Genomic DNA, 20,673 nt, shown 5'->3' on the forward strand with positions numbered 1-20,673 from the left:
AAAAGACTTTTATTTAACCCTTAATGAGTTGATGGACCAAGTATTCTTTTAGCCTGTTTGGATCAGTCAGAAGCCCAGTAAATTCCATAGACATGGTTTTTCTTTCCTTTATTAATACCCATGTGTTTTATTTATATTCCCTCTTCTGTGGGAATCATTTTTATCAAGAGACCTGAAGGAACATGAAAGGACAGTGTCATCTGAAACCAAATAAACATTTCCCACATTGGGAAAAAAAATCCCACCAAATATCATATCTGGTTGATAGCTTCCTTGACGAAAATATAATTTTCTCTTAAAAATTATATTATTCATGTCCTTAAACATGTACATAGTGTTGAACAGAGATGGAAATAAGCATGTGTTCCAAGATCTCTATTGCAAGAAAGTCTTGAAATAAGCATGTAATTGATTTTACTTTTGAAAGGCAGCTATCATATTTTCCAATCAACTGTTCTACCAAAACTAAGACCACATTCTTCACATAAGGTTCACAACTGGCCTGCATTTGCTCAGAAATGAGAGTCCATTGAATAGTATGATTCATATAGGCTTGCATTAAAAAAGTGGTTATTATGGTTACTTAGCTCTGGTCCACTTTACTGTGGTCATCCAAGACATTGTTTATTACCTAATTTGGGTAGGAAGACAGAAAATATGAGACAGAGAAGCATAAAAAAAATTGAGGTTATTGAAACTTATTTGAAAAAGAGACAGATCTGCATTTAAAACAATAGATTTACATAGCAGGATTTCTTCAGACTTTCCTTAGGCTTCTTTTCTTTCCTAGCAAGAGCCCAAATTTGTCCACACCCTTAAAGAAGGGAAGCCCGTTACTGCCTTGAGGTGTCTGGATTCTGTCCTGTTAATATTTCAGCCAAAACATCTCAGCTGTCTGACAGGCAGGCAGATCACTTTCACCAGGTACTTACAATTTTGGACAGCTAACATGGTGCCTCTTCCACTACTCCACTCTTGATAATATAACTGCTTGTTCAAGCAGGATTAATATAATTTTTGTTGAACTTTTCTTACATTCTTGGAATCTGTAGCACTACCAGATGCAAAGTTTACCCTGCTGGCCTTCTGTAAATTGTGTTCGAAGTTTCACCAAGGGAGTCAGCTTCTGCAGAATATTATATGTGGTGATGTGTATTTTCATTAAGCCTAATTATTAGATAGTTACTGGGTGCATTAGTGTGGAACTCAAGGCTGTCACAGAGCCAGCTTCAATAAATGGGGCAAGGAGGAAAGAAATTTTATATTAAGACAAGGGATGTGGAGGTATAAAGAATATGCATTGCTTCTCAAAGTTCTGTCAGAGGGTGTTTACAGGACAGAGCTGAGGGCATGAAAATCATAAGAGTATCATGCCTAACAAATTATAAATACACTTTAGTGACTGAAATGTTGACATGAGCAGTATCTTAGCAAAACAGCAAGGAAACACTAGTTCATATGGTAATACATTCACTTACACTTTCTTTTATTATGAAGCAGGTGTCTAGTGCACTCACACAGACAAGCACAACATATCTTCGTAATTGGTATCTTCAGGACACCTACAAAATCAGGATGGGGTTGCCAGTGAATGATTTTGAACAGCCTTTGCTAGACTTTTTAAAACCTATTTGAGCACTTTTTAAAGGCACCCTTTGAGCACTTTTTAAAATCTTTTTAGGAAAGCCAAGTTTGAATGCTCAAAGATTAAAATAGAACAGGCTTCTAAAAATCCTGTTTGCGGGTTTGGTTTTTTTTTTTTTTTCACCTGATCATGTGACTCCTGAGAAATTCCCTGGAAGCTACTATGCAGATGCTGAATAGAACCAGAAAAAAGAATTTATGTTTTTTATACCCCCAAAGCTAACAGTATGAAAGGAGTTTCCCTTGTTGTGTAACATCACTGTTAGGACACTAACTACTTAATGAAATTCTGAGCTGTTCAGAGATTTGTACCATGGTGTCAATAGTTGAGCTGAAGCAGCATGGAGGACACAACGCTATCATCATTAGACAGCCTAGTATAGCTTTTTGCATCAATATTGATATTTATTTCAGAGCAATCTCCATATCCCTGTCATTCATTCTATTAAGTGAGTGTGCTATATCTCAGTCCTTGCCACTGCGTACCACCAAACCTTGTCCATGAGTGTCCTAGAAGTCTTATATCAGAGTATGTTCTCATTTCTAGCAATGTTGGTTTTCTTTCTTCCAGGGAAAAACGCTGCTTTCTCAGCTATGAACTCAGAAAAAAGTTACTCCCTGCAATGTGTAGCAGAAGTCAGATTTCTGAAATGACTATGATATGCCCTGTAAGAGATATGTTAGTTTCATTCCACATAACTGAAAGAAACAAATATTTCCAGTAGTCTTACTGCATATTTTAAGATTAGTTCATTTACATTAAATGCAGCAAAGTACACTAAGAAAAGTCAGTGGTGTTGCTGTGTGCTGCTTCCCTTCCCTGTGTTCGTGTATTGTAGAGGGATTCCTTGTGGAACAGGGGCATAGGATACCCCAGGAGAGCTTGGGCATCCCAGGGCTGTTGCAGAAGTACCCCTGATGGGGCCCCAGGCTGAAGATAGGCTTGCAAGGCACCTGCTAGCCGGCAGCCTTGAACAGCCTTGGGAAAAGGTATACACTGGTCAGCTCCCCCACTGCTTAGAGGCTTTCTCATGGGAAAGGGCCGTGAACTTTGCAAAGTATATCTTGGTGTAAGGAAACAATAAAGTGGAGCACGATGTTCAAATCGTATCAGTGTTCATGTCATGACTCTGGCTGGATTCCCCTGCACCCAGGGCCCCCACCCCCCCGCAAAACGTGGCGCCCGAATGGCAGGGACCCGAGTGAGTTTTGCTACATGCAGGTTCCCTTAAATGCGGTAAGACTCCGAATTTCATTGTATCGGTGAGGCAGAACCAGGGGAACCAGAACAGGTGGCCCCAAAGCCGAGTAAAGCCAGGGGCCCGGTCTCAAAGCAGAATTGAAGGCTGGAGGATAAGCCCCAAAGCTGAGTAAAGCCAGGGGCTAAACCTCAAAGCCGAGTGGCCGGAGACCATATTTTCGCGTGGCTAAGCGAGTACCTGCAGCAAAGAAGCTATGGACTATGAGGCGGGGACTCGACTCCTAGCTAGTATCCTCTGTAAGAGAGCTGAGATTGTGAAAGACCGAGATCTGAATGCCCTCATTATATGGGCCTGGGATCACAGGTGTGTGGAATACACTTCGCTTTTGTTCTCAGTCGAAGCACGGGGGGAAGTTGGAAATGAATTGTGGCTGTCCATGATTGAGGGGGGAAAGGAAGCTAAAGAAGCTAAAGCTCTTGGCTTAACCTGGAGAGCAGTAACTGGCACTCTCACAGAGATGAAAACAGAGAGGACAGTGGCCGTGGCCTCCATGGAGGCTTTAGAGAGTAGCAGCTCCGGGTGTAGCGGCTCCGGGAAAGGAACAGACGGGGGTCTTATGGAGCGGCGGCCAGAGACCAGGGCAGAGTCCAGGGTAGCACAGTTCTTTGGGCTGGCCATGAAAAGACCGATTAAAGGCACAGCAGCACCCGTCCGCTCACTGCGGGAGTTGCTGGACTCAGCAGGGAAGGAAGTTACCCCTCCGACATCTGAGAGAGAAATGGCTGCGAACACAGAAGCAGAGCTGCCCGACTCAGGGGGCAGGGCACAGGCGGGCCAAGGAGAAACAGGCGGTCCTAGGTCCCGGCCGAAAGCGGCGGCGCAAACCAGTGGTCCTAAAGCCCAGCCAAAAGCGGCAGAGCAAACGAGTGGTCCTAAAGCCCGGCCGAAAGCGGCAGAGCGCAACCCCGCTCTGCCAGACAGCGGAGCAACGTCCGGCAACGAAGCAGCTTCTGCGGTTTCGTCGCCTGCAGAGCCAGAGCCAGCCAGGGCTGCCGGGGGTCAGCCCCAACAGGGGGAGAAGCACCAAGAAATTATGCAAGAAGTAATCAAAAAGCTTGCTGACTTATCTACACAGCAAGACGTGCTAGAGTCCAAAGTTTGTGATATTACACCATCAGCACCGTGGCGTCCCGTGGCCCCACCGGTCAAGTTAGCACTCAAATCTCCTACGTTCCCGTCAGGAGAATCAGGCACAGTGCCTACAGCCCCTCCCTTCCCGCGAGGGGAGGTGCAGCCGTCGTTTCCATCAGCCCCGACGGAGAGGACTGACCCATTGCAAAGGAGATGGAATGGAGTTACCCGTGATGCAATTATTGAAGGTGATTGGCAAGCAGTGAATGCCCTCGCTTGCCCTGTACAGATACAAGGGGACACTGCAAAGTGGGAACCCTATGACTGGAAGATCTTGCAGCAAGCCAAGCAAACAGTCACCATGCATGGCTTACGGTCTGAAGCTACCGGAAGCATTCTGCGGTTTATCTTTACAGCAGATGTCCTGTGTCCTAATGATTGCATCAGTATCACACAGTTGTTATTAACCCCTTCACAGTTCCTGCTCTGGGAGTGAACATGGAAGCAGCTAGCACAAGAAGAAGCTAGCAAACACCAAGGTGATACACAAGACCCACTGTATGCACTCCAAGCTGACATGCTAACTGGGAGCAGAGCTTATGGGCCGACAGTGACACAGCTGGCCATGCCCGTAGTCATTCATCAGTTGTCACAGACTCTTGCTCACAAAGCCTTGTTGTCAGTACCTGAGAAGAAGTCTCCCCCGTATGCAGCAGTCCGACAGGGGCTGTCAGAGCCATATGGTCAGTTCATCAACTGTGTCAGCAGCCTTAAAGAATGCAAGTGAGCTCTCTGAAGAGCTCCAAGAGCAAATGTTCCGAACACTTGCCTTTGAAAATGCTAATAGGCAAACTAAGACAATTCTTGCCACACTGCCCCAAGGGGCAGGTGTAGACGAGATGCTCGTACGTGCTAGCCGTGCAGAACAGTTATCTCAAACAGCTGCCTTTACTGCAACGCTGCAGAATGTCCTGCCACAACAGGGACAAGTCATCGCCGCAGCACTGACCAGAGGGGTGCCCAGCAAGTGGTGCCGTGCTGTGCATACAGGACCCCGAAGCAAGAAGGCGCAGTCAGCATCAGCTCCTGAGGAAAGTGACGCCACTACTTCAACAGCTGGAACTCTGGGACCTCCGTCCCAAGAAGCCTTGGGAGAGGCTGCAGACGTGGCTGAGTGAGGGAGCGGAGGACTTGCCAGATTCACCACTCTCGCAGAAGAAATAGCGAGACTCTGGGGCGAATGTAACAGCTGCCCTGGGTGGTTGCTAGTGACTTGTGGTGGGTGTCGGGAAACCCTCTCCAAAAGCAAAACCAAGAAGGAGAATTGCATAAATTTTTGGGTATAGCACCAGACACAGAGGTGGAGTGAGAAATTGTTTTTTGACTGTCTTGAGACAGGAGCATTAGCGGACATTTTCAATCAGCTGTCTGCCCATTTAGATTGAGTGAAGGCAGTCAATTTGGCTAGCATCTATATTTTTACTTGGTGCTTCAGCAGCCAGGGCTCATGCTATTTTGCATAAACTTGCTTGCTGGGAGAGGGATAAGTTAAACATAACTTCACAGATGCTTGATGAGTTAAGCGTAGATGTTACTAGTGTTAGACATACAGTATTACAAAATCAAGCAGCCATTGATTTTCTACTACTAGCTCACGGCCACGGCTGTGAAGAGTTCCACAGTATGTGCTGTATGAATCTTTCTGACCACTCTGTCCCAATTCACAAGCACCTCTCTGACCTCCAGAGGGGCTTACACATCCTTCGGGAGACAGACAACCCTATTGGAGATTGGCTTAAGGGTCTGGGTATCACCAGATGGCTGCGTACCTTGGTAGTAGAAGGCTGCCGATTGCTATTTGTAGTTATATTAGGCTTAATAATACTTGGGTGTATTTTTCTTGCCTTAAAGCGGGGCTGCAAAAAATCATCGACCAGACCTGCGTTGCCCAAAAAGAAAACGGGGGATGTGTAGAGGGATTCCTTGTGGAACAGGGGCATAGGATACCCCAGGAGAGCTTGGGCATCCCAGGGCTGTTGCAGAAGTACCCCTGATGGGGCCCCAGGCTGAAGATAGGCTTGCAAGGCACCTGCTAGCCGGCAGCCTTGAACAGCCTTGGGAAAAGGTATCCACTGCTCAGCTCCCCCGCTGCTTAGAGGCTTTCTCATGGGAAAGGGGCGTGAACTTTGCAAAGTATATCTTGGTGTAAGGAAACAATAAAGTGGAGCACGATGTTCAAATCGTATCAGTGTTCATGTCATGACTCTGGCTGGATTCCCCTGCACCCAGGACCCCCTCCCCGCTAAAGTGGATGAAATTCTATCCTACCTGCGTGGTGGGAATTTGTCCAGGTGCAGAGCCCAGAGTCCCACTGAAGCAGCCTAGATAAGTGACTACATGCCAGTAAAAGGAGGATTACTGGTGCTTGCAAACTCAGTGCAAGTAGTGGGAGTTCAAAGTGTGTGTCTTCAAAAATTCTTTGGGTACCAGAGCAGCACCAAAACTCATTAACATTCACATCATTCCCAGCTTCATTATCTCACCCAGATGTTTCCATGACCGCCCCTGTAAAGAATTCCTGTCTAAATTTTATTTACATTTGTTCAACAATATTGATGCTTAATGAATAAATGCAGTATGCTGTCAGTACTGAAGACTAATTACATCTATGTATGAGCCTGAGAACCTGATTGAAAAATCTGCAGTAGCTAAACTGGGTTTAAATAAACACTTTAGTGTAGTGCTTTAATTACACTTTAGTTTGTAATGTAATTTTTGGCTGTTTAAACTATGATTTAGTCTGAGCTAATTACAAATGATTTTCTACTCAGTAATTAATAATAACAAAATTGTAATTAGACAGCTGCTCTGGATCAGGGTGGCAGTTTGTGTTAGCTGACTCATGATAGACTGCGAGATAAACAAGAGCTGCATTTGGGGACTGGAACGTACCGCACCTTTCTGTGTTTTGTTTTCAGTCAGAAGAGCCATTATGGTTGGGAGTACTTCAAAATGCTCCTTGGTTTTGAGGACTGAAGCTTGATACTTGCAGTGGGAACTTCCTGTGTTTCTGCCACTTGTAAAGGCGGGCCATTCTACTTGTGGCTGATAGAGATGTTGCAGGTTCCTTCCTCTTGCTCAACAGAAAATAAAGCAAACATCAGTTCTTCCTGCATGCCACATGACTGCATCACAGCAGAATACCTTAACTCACAGCAAGAAGACCAGCAACATCAGAAGTTTTTTATCCACCCCCTACCTAAAAGCAACATACACTACAATAAAGCAAATATAAGCTAGGGATGATACTTCCATATTTCAGCATCTCCATGCTAAATATGTTCCATGCTTCAGAAGTTTGGTGGCAAAACACCCTCTTTGGTATCAGCATTACTTCAGAACTGCAGACCCAGAGAACAGTATATGTCATGTACCACTCAAAACAGCACTGCTCTACTGCTTTTTTGTAAGCTTCTTCATCTTTATATTCAGCAGGCCATGTAAGATAAACAGGGAATCATCTTCAGATGACTATCTCAGCTACCCTATAATCATCAGGGATTGATTCTGGCGCTTAAAGAGATGCCTCAAAAGACAAAGGACACTCTGCTAACTTCCTCCTTCATTTGGGGCTCCAGACATGTCAGTTTCTGGCATTTACTCTGTTTATTCTTTAGTTGATGTGGTAAATGTTTTGCATTTTGAAAATGCAGCAACATTTCCCCAATTTTCATGAAAAGAAAAATCAAAAGGTCTTAATAAGTTTTCTCTGCGATTCATTTGGTATCCTCTTATTCAAAGTAGGCTGTAAAGTGTAAATTCTCCCAAAGCTGGAGAAAAATATAAAAATAATTCCAATCACTCAGTGGGGGCTCTTCAGAAAGTAATTTCTTCAAACAGCTGAATTGAGTTTTCTTTTAAAGTTCATTTGAACAGAGCACCAATCATGTTTATGCCACCTAATAAAAGATAAAAATTGAACACTGAGTAATACACTTCAAAACACCCTTCACATGCCTTAGGATTAGAATCTGTCATAAACTGTGATGTTGTCAGCATGTAGATAATGTATAGCTGAAGAAAGACTTTAACAGAATATTTTCTATATATGTTTAGAAACACACAGAATTGTACCACTGGAAGATCTTAATGCATACTGCTACCACCTCATTACTTACAGTAGCCTCATGTCCTGGTACATGTGAGCTACTGGCAGAGTTGGTGCATCTCTAATTGAAAAAGCCACATAAGGGATAACAAATCACCACGAACATGCACACCAAAATGTAGCTATAAATCTGTCATATAAATAGAAACCTTAATACAACTTCCAGTCTATAATTATGTAAATAGTTTGAACTACATACTGTAATTGATGTTTTTCTTAAAATTCTTATTTTGAAACACATTGCCTTCTACCAGAGCATAATCATCCGTTGTACAATGTCTCCCATGAAGCATTTACAAAGGAAGAGGTGAATGATTCGTCTAAGTCTAAAATCTAAACCTCCAGACCATCCTAACTTAAGACAAGGTCAAAAAATTGAAAAATAGAATACAATGGCAATTCTTTGGACAGAAAAAAAAAGGAAAAAAATAGTGCATGCCTGAACACATTCACTTCTCTTGGTCTACAAAGAGCAAGATAAATAAATCTGAAAATAGAGGTGTTTAATTAAAATTAACCCATGTATCCTTTTTCTGTCCCTTTTGGAACACTTCTCTGTTTAAAACTGTCCTTGATCTTAATGTGGTAAGAATCTGTGAAATACTTTTTATGTTCATATTTCAGACCTTTATGTTCCTGATATGCTTCCTGATGCAAATTTAAGCAAAGATTTCTAAAATTAACAGCTGCTTTTCTGTTTTCCTCTCTATGTTTTCAGTGAAAATTTATGAATTAAAAAGAAAACCTTTGGTGTTATGTTGGCTTCCTAAATTTTTGTTAGCAGCAAAAGTGTCCTAAAAAAATCAATAGTGCAGTTATATGCACTTGGTAAGTGGATTAAAAATGAGCCCTATTTTTAAATCAAATACTGTTTTTCATGGGAAATCTACTCTCAACTACTGCATCTAAGTTAGCTGGCATCATCATAATGAGGTATTATTGAAAGAAGTGTGTCTTGTCCTTTAGGCAAATGTAGCATGCGTCCTAGAGATCTTCAGAGTGCACTAAATTGCAAATGCACCCATCTTAGCAACAATACTTTACCCCTAATTCTGATGTACTTTGTTTGATTACAACATTAAAGCTTCAATTCTCATATGCTTGTATAATGTAATAGAATGGCATAAGACAGTAGTAAGAAGATTAAAAATTGTAAATATTAAATTCTTTCAAAAACTAATTTAAACTATTTCTGTGGCAGGAAAGGATACAGAGACACCAAAAATGTAACCCCTTGGCAAATAAGAGTAATGCTGTCCCACAATAGGAAGTGTGGCCTACAGGCTGAGGGAGCTGATCCTTCCCCTCTATTCAGTACTGATGTGGTCGGCACTGCCACGTTGTGCCCCCTTCTGTACTGTGTACAAGCACTGCCAGTGGAACACAGTCAGAGAGGAGGCCCAGAGTGGATACTCACAGCAGCATGAGCAACCATAGAGCTTGGCCAGTGACAACGCCCTCTCCGCTGGCAGAAGGGGACCTGTGGTAAAGCAGTAAGTGTGGTGGCACAGCACAGCTCTGGGGCTCTCAGACACCTCCTGCCAGCAGGCTCCTGCTGCTCCAGAGCCACGCCTGCTGAGCACAGGGAGCGCCTGGCTGGCTGTGCGTCTGCAGCCTAGGAGGGCATCAGCAGAGCAGAACATTGAGCTTGGTACTTTGCCTGCTGTTCCATACAATAAACATCCAGATGTTTTCCAGGAGTTGGTTTCATCCCAAAACCAAAGAGCTGCCCATTGTAAGGAATACTTACCCAAGGATTTCTCTGCAGTGCTGGAAATGCAGGGGAAGAATTTCTTGGGGTGCACAGTTAATTTGTTTAACATCAGTTTCATACCCTTGAGCAACTTGTTGGCTTGCTGCAATCAGGATAGCAACATTAGTCAGCTTGCTGCAAGGGAAAACCTTCTCCTGGTGCACTCCCTGCCTCCCACTTCCATGTGCCAGCACAGGGCTGTCAGGCTGCAGCACATGGCTCATAAGACTTGTGGAAGGCAGGCCATGCTGACCGCACCAGCCCTGAATGGGTCCTCCCGCTGGTGGTGCCTCTGCACCCAGGCATTCCTGGTCCTTCTCCAGTCTCACCTGACACAGCGTTTCCTTCTCACTCCTCTACAAGAGCAGCCCAACTCTGCTAGTCCAAGCTCCCACATCTGTGCCAGGAAGGTAGGCAGGGCTTGTTCTGCTCTTCTGGAACCCACTTGCCCATGTGCATGCCTTGGCTGGATCTCTGTCAGGCAAGAGAAGCTCCAGGCCCAAGACTCCCCCGTTTCTGGGGGCAGCCCTGAAGCAGGCTGTCATTCAAGCACAGCACGCTTTGGCCTCTGGAGGAAGCACTGGAGGAATGGGAACTGTGCCTGAGAGCCTGTGTTGACAGAGAACCCTGGACAACCTCTTTCTTTTCCAACAGCAGCCACTGACACATCCCCAGTAAATCGTTTTGTCCAATCACACTATCACCAGGAGTCACACACAAGTACTGACACACATAGTAACCCTGAGCAAAAATCCTTCCATCGGTTTAAAGGCTCCATCCAAGCCACAGACTCAATATAGTCTCCCTCTTAAACCACTGGCAAGGGAAGTAAGCCAGCAGGCACTGACACAGAGGCAAAGCTGGAAACAAGAAGGGGCAAGGCATGCTTCTTCTTGGAGTGCACCTGCAAGGCTGCCCAAGGTACAGACAGTTTCTCCACTCTGGCCCTAACCTTGCCATTGCTAAGAGCAAGGCTATCCCCGCACTTTGGCCATTTTTGTCTGGACATAAACATAGTTTCTTTTTCTGTTCATACAGAGACATTAAGAATTTATATCTTGTCAAAAGTCAATGAGTTGGGTTTGTGGCCAATATTTTAAAACTTTGAGGAAATGATTCCTAAATTCCTTATCCATTTAAAAAATATTTTGCTAGAATGTTAATACAGCAACTGCCTTTAGAAAGTCAACTTTTTCTAAAAATTGCAAAAAGTCTGGAAAAGACACAAGAAAGTAGTTCCCTGTACTGTCTAGGGAAATTAATTGTCCCATGGTGAGGTATTGTGTGGAACATTTAGAAATATAATTTGAAGGAGAGATACATTTCATACATCTTTGTTTCAGGACACTTGTTTATGAAATGAGAATCTAAAGATTCAGTTATTTTTTACAAGGATAGAAGCAAGTAAAATAACAGACCACTTAAAAAATAATGATAATTTACTACATACTCCATAATAATATTTGGTTTTGTTATATATTCTTGGGTAAAAGGAAGAATTTATCTGTTATTTTCCTTATACTGATTTTTTTAAACTTGCCTGTATTCCTAAGCTTACAATTAAAACTTCATCTAAATGGTATTAAGTTCCAAGCCTACCAACATATCAACTCTAGAAACAGTATTTCTTTATGCTTCCCATAGAAAACAGCAACAACATTTAGTCATCATTAAGAATTTATTCCTTCTTTCACTTCTGTGAATCTAAATTGGTAATAAATCAACTGACTGAAGAGCCATTAAAACTAGAGTAACTTCAATCAGAACCATATCCTAAATATAACACGATATTTTAATCCAACAGTTATTAAAAGTAATTCTGTTTCCTTGCTGGTAGTTTTAAGTACCTTCCACAACTGCTGCCACTATGTGTAAACTATTCAGTGCTTCCCAAAGGTTTTGAACGTATACCGTGCTTTCTCTAGTCACAAATGATATGAAGCAAATTAAAGGAGAATTAATCTCTTTGAAGACAGATGTTAAGGAACTAGATTACCTGGACCCTAAGTCATCAAGAATAAGGTGGTTGACCCAGACCATTTATCACTGACCACAGAACAGATGTTATACATATTATGGGATAGGAACAAATATCTTAAGCAATCAATACCACTGAAAGTTCTTGTTCAAAAAGACTAAAAATGCCATAATTAATTTATGATTCATCATTTAGGATCCAGTTCATCAGGGGTCTTCAATACTTGTATATTTCAAGTGTGTATATATCCCACCGAAGTTATAGATGCATTCAAAAGCACAAGGTCAGAGTGATTGTTACTCCTTGTTGAAAAAAGACCTTTAAGACAGTTACTCAGAAGCAGTTCCCAGTGCTGAACCCTGACTTCTGTTTCTGTGTTTGCCAGCATTTAGGGAAACACTGAAACACCTAAAGTTCATAATAAAATGCTCAAATTGTCAAGTAACTTAGGAGACTAATAGTCTTGGAACAGGGGATTAAATAAGAGTCTTATTATAGCTCTTTTAGATTGGGAGAAAAATATTTCAGCTTTCAATCAGCCTGGTAATGACTCAAAACAATTAAGTTTATTAAGAAATCTTTGTCTTAGGAAGCTACCAGTGAGCCATCTGAATTACCAGTACCTCACTTCATGTGACAATGTTGCAACTGTCTAGCACTCATTATTTACAAAGAAAAAGAAGATTTCCCAGAAAGTTATAATTTGCTATTAAAAACAATTAAGTCTGAAGTACTGCCTGCTTTATAGAAAAAAAAAAGTGGGCATATATGTCTCTGGAGATGTCTGTCAATACAAAGCAATGTTTCCAAAGGTGGTACACAAGGAAGGATTAAAAACAAATTGGCCTTCAAGAGAAGAAAGAATTTTGCTAAGCAAATGCTGTTTATGAGAAATCACAGCAGGCAGACTAATGATTTGCTTTTTTCTAAATTACTTGCAGAGGCAATCTGACATGGTTTGGCTGGGGAAATACACATTTTCAGAGACGGCACAAGAAACAGGAGCCCACTCTTTATATTCTGACATATTCTCCTTTCTTTTTGAGTACAGGGCACAAGCTACATGAAAGTGTACAGGGCAAACCCTGGCAAGGTTTAAGATGGGGTGCTTTAGAAGTGGCTGCTGTAAGTAGCTGTCAGAAGCTTTGCCCATGTCCAACAGAGCCAATGCCAACTGGCTCCAAGACGGACCCACTACTGGCCAAGGCTGAGCCCATCCATGACAATGGCAGTACCTCTGGGATAATGTATTTTAAAAGGGAGAAAAATACCTGTGCAATTGCAGTTGGACAGATGAGTGAGAATATGTGAGAGAAGCAGCCCTGCAGACAGCCAGGTCAGTGCAGAAGGAGGGGCAGGAGGTGCTCCAGGCACCAGAGCAGCCATTCCCATGCAGCCCATGGTGAAGATCATGGTGAGGCAGCTGTACCCCTGCAGCCCATGGAACACCCAATGCCATACAGGTAGATGGCTGAAGGACACTGTGATCTCATGGAGAAAGGAGCCCATGCTGGAGCAGGCTTCTGAGAGGACCTGTGGCCCTGTGGAGACAGGAGCCCATGCTGCTGAGCAGTTTTGCTGTCAGGACTTGTGACCCATTGGGGGAACCATATTGGAGAAGCCTGTTCCTGAAGGACCACATCCCATGGAAGAGACCTATGCTGGAGCAGTTAATGAAAAACTGCAGCCCATGGGAGGAACTGATGTTAGAGAAGTTCATGGAAAACTGTCTCTCATGAAACAGATGCCATGCTGGAGCAAGAAAAAGTGTGAGAAGGAAGCTGAAACATGATGAACCGACCACAAACCCATTCTCCATCCACATGTCCTGTTGGTGGAGAGAAGCTGGAGAATTTGGGAGTTGAAGTTGAGCCCAGGAAGAAAGGAGAGGTGGGAGGAAGGTATTTTAAAATTTGGTTTTGTTGTTACCCTGCTCTTAGTTAACGATTAACAGTGAACTAATTTCCACAAGTCTGTTTTGCCCATGACAGCAATTGCTGAGTGATCTCTCCCTGCCCTTATCTCAGCCCACAAGCCTCTCATTATATTTTCTCTCCCATGTCCAGCGGAGGAGAGGAGAGTTAGACACACTTTAGCGGGCACTGACATCTAGCTAGGGTCAATCCACCACTGCAAGTATTGCTAGTGATTTTTATTTGTTCCCCGCACAGATTGACATGTATTTATAGTATTCAGGATCATGTCCAAAAATACAGGCCCACTAAGGATTGACTACATTTTGTAAATTTCCAATACTTGCCTTCTCATTGGAGTAATGCATTTGATTTAGAACCACATACCATTAGTAGGTATGGCTGTAATTTCTCTGGCACCTTAGTCCTCTTTCCACCTCAATATATTTCTTCCTTGTATTCTTTTTTTCCCATCCTTAGGGTAATGAATAGCTTTAGAGCAGACATGGAGCTTTCTGGTGTCTCTGGATCTGCCACAGAAATAATCAGGTGAATTTCATTCATTTATGTGAGACAAGAGGCCAGTTTAAATGACTGCAATGTCCCCACCTAAAGTTAGAAATGTGTCTCATACTAAAAACTTGAATGGGAACACAAGCGAAAGATAAAAATAGTTGAGTCAAATTTCAAAGAATAGATGCAGGATTATCTTGCTGCAAGTCTTCTCTGCTACAAGATATTGTCAAAACTCTGCTGCTGTATATGATCACTCTTCTACCAAGAGGAAGTTCAAACAACTGTCTCTGCCTTTCTTCCTCTAGATTTCAATGTAAGAGTGCTGTTTGTAGGAAAGAACTTCCTGACTCTTTTCCTAGTGTAGGGAAGAATTTTTCTTTTATACTTGATTATGTCTCAGATATTTCAGCAGCACATGAGAGGGATGGATGATTACCACTTCATTTCTAAGTGTTCAGAAAATTATTTAAGTGATACTAGAGTAACAAAAATTTTCCTGTCAGTCAGTGCTCAGGGGCTGAGGAAGAATGACAAGAAAATTACAGGTCCAAATGGAAGAACAGGTAAATGGTGCAATAAAGTAGAGTTCCATGATATCATTTTGAATTTCTTTCCTCTCTTCTTGATAACAAATAATAACAAAAACACCTCAATAAATTCACAGCTAAAACTGGATTATAGCCAATGCATAATTTTCCAGTCAAACCTTGTTACTGCATCAAACCCAGACTTTAGTAAACCGCTTGTCCTTTTAACAAATCTACCTCCTATTACACAGTAATCCTTAGGCTGAGAGGTCGCAAGACCCCAAGACTCCTGGAAGAGTGAGGAGGACAGCCTAAGACCATTGGGTTACTAAGTGCCAAATTTTCAAATTTATTTTCATATCTATGGTTTGTGTCTGCTATAGTACTTTGTTTCAGAGGGAAATGTTATTCTGAAATAAATCTCTTTATGCAGTTTGTGACTGTGTATTGTTTCATTTTTGATATATGTGAAAATGCTTCCTTTTGAAGGACACTAACTCATCCTGTGATCTGGGCACTCACTGAATGCACCCAGCCTCCTATAGGGATTCAGGGTTGTAACTGAGCATTACACAGACTCATACATATCTCTGCTAGCAAAATTTGGACCAGCAGAAAGGACTAAATATGATCTGAAGTAAAATCTCCAACCAGCACTCAGCACAGATGCCAGGGTTTCAGTACAAGCTTCTCCAGTCTACTGAGCAGGTAATCACTCAAATGGGAGGGGAGGCCTTTAAACTCAACCACCTGTCCAGACCAGATTCAACAATGAATTAAGACCAGGCTTGTCAGAGTTTTTCCCTGCCCAGTTCAAGGCTTGAAAATCTCCAAAGGCTGACTCCATAGCTTCTCTGAGAAAACTAGTCCAATTTTGATCCTTTCCTATTGCGCCAAAATGCTAATTCATGTAAACATAGCCATGAGAACAGACAGGCATAGGACTGTTTGTGACATGAACAAAATTTGTATGTCAGAGCCTTTTTTCATTACCTTTACTCTCCCCATACAATAGCAATGGTTGCTTCTTTCGTCAAGCGTACAGACATGGGGGTGTAATTGAGCTTGTGTTTCACCTTCTCGAAGTAGGGTGCATCTTTGCACAGGATTTATGTTGTCCACTTCTGCATCTACTTGTGACAGTTAATTTTCTCTGCACACCTTTGAATAATGCCATCAATAATGCCACTACACAAATGGTCATTTCTGTCAGTGGAGGTTAAGATTAGGCAAGTATTTGTCAAGAATGATGTAAGTTTAGTGCCTCTGCCTCAGGCAAAGGTCTAGTCAAAATTTTTTATCAGTTTTCCCCAGTCTTTATTCTGAGTCTGAGACTTATCACTGATTCACAAACATGATCTCAGCTGAAACTATAGCATGAAATATAAAGATGTTTTGCAGCATGCAGCAGTATTTGATTATGTTGAAGGTCATGTTTATGTAAAGAACAAGGTTAATAACAAAGATTTTTTTTAACAATCACTTTCATTCAGTATATGAAGTAGTCATGCACACCAGCACAAGACATAAGGCATGTCTGTACTCTGCTCCTCTTTCAGTGAGCATTTTAGAAGAAAAATAATGAAATTATCTATCTTGTTAAACACTCATTCACATTTCTTTTTGTGTATGATGGGTTTCCCACAACTGCTATATAAAGTACCAATTGAAACTCACCCTGTCATATATACTTCTACAAAATATGAACAGTGCTAAATACTTTAAACTGAATCGATTTCTAGTGAAAGTGTTTTAACCTCCTTTTAGGTCAAGAAATAACAATTTTCCAAGCTCGGTGTAACACGAGAATTAATCCTGAGAGGCAGGTGTGCACTGCATAATTCATTTAGTCTGTGAAATTTATTGAAAATACACTTTCTCTGAACTGTACTTGAAGCTTTTATTATAAATTTTAGGTGTGGTTTCTTTAACTTGTATTTTAAGTTGTATTCAGAGTTGATTTCTCTCAGATCACCTGGAGGACTGCAATTTGCAATCTCTTCCTTTGTTAAGATTATAACAACAGAATGAGCAGCAAAACATGATGGGATGCTCATACGTATAAAACTTGGGTACATTGCTGAAGCAATTTGCAAGTAAAAAATACACATTTTCTTTGTGTATTTGAAAGTAGAATACTTTGGAAAAGTATTCTAGCTATCGTCAAGTAAGGATTTTTTGTGCTGAAATTCTATTCCTAGATGCATTGCATTCAAGATTCACTACATTGAAGAGTAACAGCACAAAGAGCACAGTTCACACTGTTGACCCCATAAACAGCTGGTGGTACAAGGAAAGAAATAATTTACAGTAGTTTGTCAAGTGACTCTAATCGTGCTAGCATTAGAAGACTTTGTTCCACACATCAGTGAAATATTTTTACTATTCCTCTTACATCCTTATCATCATTATTTATCCATGAATGTATTTTATTTCCTTCACAAAAATAGCCATTTGTTTTTCATCCTCAAAGTGTTTATTCCTAGCGATGAATATCAACAAAAGTAATTGAGATCAGGTGTTTTGTATAACACATGGCTCTGTGAGAATTTTTGAATTCATTAGATGGTGCCATTTCTTTCGTTTTACTAATGAAATAAATTAGCAACTGCAGCCTCTTGTACATGGCCATTCATTCTACAGACAGCTGGCTCATCACACGATACACCTCACATATTTTTAGCTCCAGATTTTCACAAACTTCAAATTTATGGGAAAATATTCAAAAGACATAAATGAGCCTATGAAGGTGTATAGAAGTTGGCAAGATGACTTCCAGTGCCAAATTTAAAATCCCCTCCTGTAAATGTTTGGGGTTGTTTCCTCTAGGTCCTTTTTTTCCTTTCACGTTATGCTTATACTAAAAAATAATGTTTAAAAAAAATTATGGGGAAAGTAATGAAATGGTAGACCTGTGAATTGTCTTGTTGCAGAGACAAAGTTCCCATTATGGAATGGATTTAGATCTTTTATTTCACATATATTAAAACACAAAATGAAACATCAGGACCAACAGGTCAATAGAACTATAAACACCAACCTTAAATACTTGGAAGGCAATTACATCATAGTTGTTTAATTTTATAATTACTCTATACCGTATGTAGAATTTGTGCAGATTCTTTGTAGAATCATGAATCATAGCAGGAGGACCACAATCTGAACCAATATTTTCCTCTGTCTTGGTTTCAAAAGACAGGTGTCTGCTAAGGAAGGCAGAAGCCTCCCTTGAAGTGGCAGATATAACCCCTTTCCCTCTGAGTTATTTTAATTTTGAAAAATCAAGGGTCTTTAGGCAAAGATGTGGGAAATAGGAATAACAGTTCTTTACTATTATATATATATAACCAGTCAAACAAAACAGCAACAACTATGGCAGCAATCACAAACCCAGTCCCAGCCTTCTCGGCTGTCGGGCCCTTTCCCCTCGGGTGCAGTTCCGCTCGCAGCCGGCAGGGGCGCTGGCGGCTCCCGGTGAGCAGGGCAGGTGCGATGGTTCCCCCGCGGCTGCAGGGGGCGCTCCGGAGCGAGCTCGGGGAGCACGCGGCACTGGCGGCCTGGGATCCCGGGAAGGGATGGAACAAAGGCTTCACAAACCCCTGGGCAGCTGATCCCGGGCTCTCAGGAACAGCAGGCTGGAACGGCAGGCTGGAACGGCAGGGACGAGCACAAATCCCGGGTGGCAAACAAGATGTATCCAGATGGGAAAACCCCACGGAGGCCCAGGCAGGCAGGGCGAGCAGGGCTACAACGCAGCAAAAGCTCGAAGCAGCAGCAGAGCAGGGCAGCCACAGCCCGGCCTCCAGCACGGCAGGGAAAGTGGCTTTGGGATCCCGGCAGTGTTTCCAGCAGAAAGAGAAAAAAAAAACGGCCGAGACAAGGAACCAGCAGCTCCTTTCTCTGCAGCTCCTCTCTCCGGATGCTCAGAGCGAACTGCCCCCACACCCAGGTGTAGACAAAGGAGTAGCCAGGCCCGCCCCACCTCCCTTTTTGTCTTTCTTAAGTACAGCTATTTGTCCCCTAGCAACATGCATATGGGAGAAAATTCCTTTAACAGGAAAAAACTAAAACTAAACTAAAACCCCAACAGTAGAATCATGAATCATAGCAGGAGGACCAAAATCTGAACCAATATTTTCCTATAAGTTTCTGCACTTGTTCACAAGCTCCATGTTAACATCAGTGGACTTTGTCATCTGTTTTCTTTCCTTCTGCAAGGTATCTGACATTTTGTTCCTTCACCCAAAAAATCCCACAAAATCTTCTTGTCTCAAACAGAATTGCTAATTTGCAGTTCCAATCTCAGTACTTTTCTTAATGCATAACATATTTTCCTTATTCCTGATGAAGATCCTTGGTCTGTAGCATTTTTGTTTATGTGATGATATCTCATCCTTTCTGCTTCAGACTTATAGGTGTGCATTGTTTATCTAAAAAGAACATAGATCTAATTCTTTATTACTAAGAAAATAAGTAGAAGAATTACTTGTTCTAGGAAATCAGACTGTCCTTGAAAACTGGATTAAAATCTCTGACAAGTAAGAAAGAGGAAGAATGAGTTTTCGTGTATCTTCTCTCTCTTGAATTTCCTTTCCAACACGTGTGCTCTGAATTGAGGATACTTGGCAGTCAATGAAATACCAGTAAAGCCTGAAGATACCATTACTAAAAGAAAGTGAGAATACAGCCTGTTACTCCATGAAAAAGTCCCTGCTTTTAATCTGTATCTATTTGCCTGCTGTTTCCGAGATCCACTGCACATACCTATAAAGTAGTCAAAACATATGTAAATATATTTTCAGGCCACAAGCTGAAGTTTGTGTCAATCACTGAAAGTTACTGCTGCCTGTAGATAAAATCTGGCACTTCTTAGTCAAAACTTTCTGTAGTCATTTCAGATTCTTTCTTGTATAAAGTCTCAGTGTGGACTATAGTTAATGGATCTTTTATTATGTTATTCTGGTGATAGCCACTTTGTCATACTAAAACTGCTAAACTTTAGCTCATTGATTAATTTCAAAACTTCTAGTATTACAAGGCATTGTCATTATAGACTAATGTATCTGAAAGACTCCCTCAGCTTTTGCAACGTTACTTTGCCTATCTCCTTTGAAATGAACGATTAATTAAAAACATTGTTATGCACACTTCTAAGTACTATAAACTTGTCTTAAAGAATTTTGGTTCACCTTTTTTCCCTAACTAACCTGTTACATTCAACTTCTGCCAAATTTCATGACCCACAAAGTAATTAATATGCATAAAAAGATAGCAATGGAAGGAAGAAATGTAAACCAAATACGAATCTAATCTTATAAATGTACTACATGATTCCTGATAAATTGCAAAGTGGATGTAAAACACCACTTGGAACTTGGAAATCTGGTCCATGGTTTCTTTTATAGAGAATGTGCTTGAATCTCAACTTTTTATACCACTGGAGGGACAGGTCTGTAGCAGAGTCAGCAGCAGAGCCAATGATTCAACATGGGTACTTAGGCTATTGCTAAAGAAAGTTTATCCATACTATTTAATGGTTGACACCTCCCTGTAGCCTCAAGAACATTTCACTTCCCAAATAACTTCCAGGTGTGGCAACATGAGGCAGGGACTGCTGTGAATACAGGTGCAGGTGAGCCCAACTTTTCCTCAGAGAAAATGGAAGGAGGCATCCATCCTGGTGGAAGTATTGCTGTGCACTTGTAACTGGGGCCAAAAACAGAGCATGCCCTGGTTTTCAGCTGGGGCAGACAGAGATGACAGAGAAAAAGGCAAATAAACTAGTAGACACATATTACCTTTGGAGCTAATAGAAAGCAGCAGGATATAATACTAAGGCTG

Source organism: Corvus cornix, chromosome Z (assembly GCF_000738735.6).
Source record: "Corvus cornix cornix isolate S_Up_H32 chromosome Z, ASM73873v5, whole genome shotgun sequence".
In the NCBI taxonomy this organism is placed as follows: domain Eukaryota; kingdom Metazoa; phylum Chordata; class Aves; order Passeriformes; family Corvidae; genus Corvus; species Corvus cornix.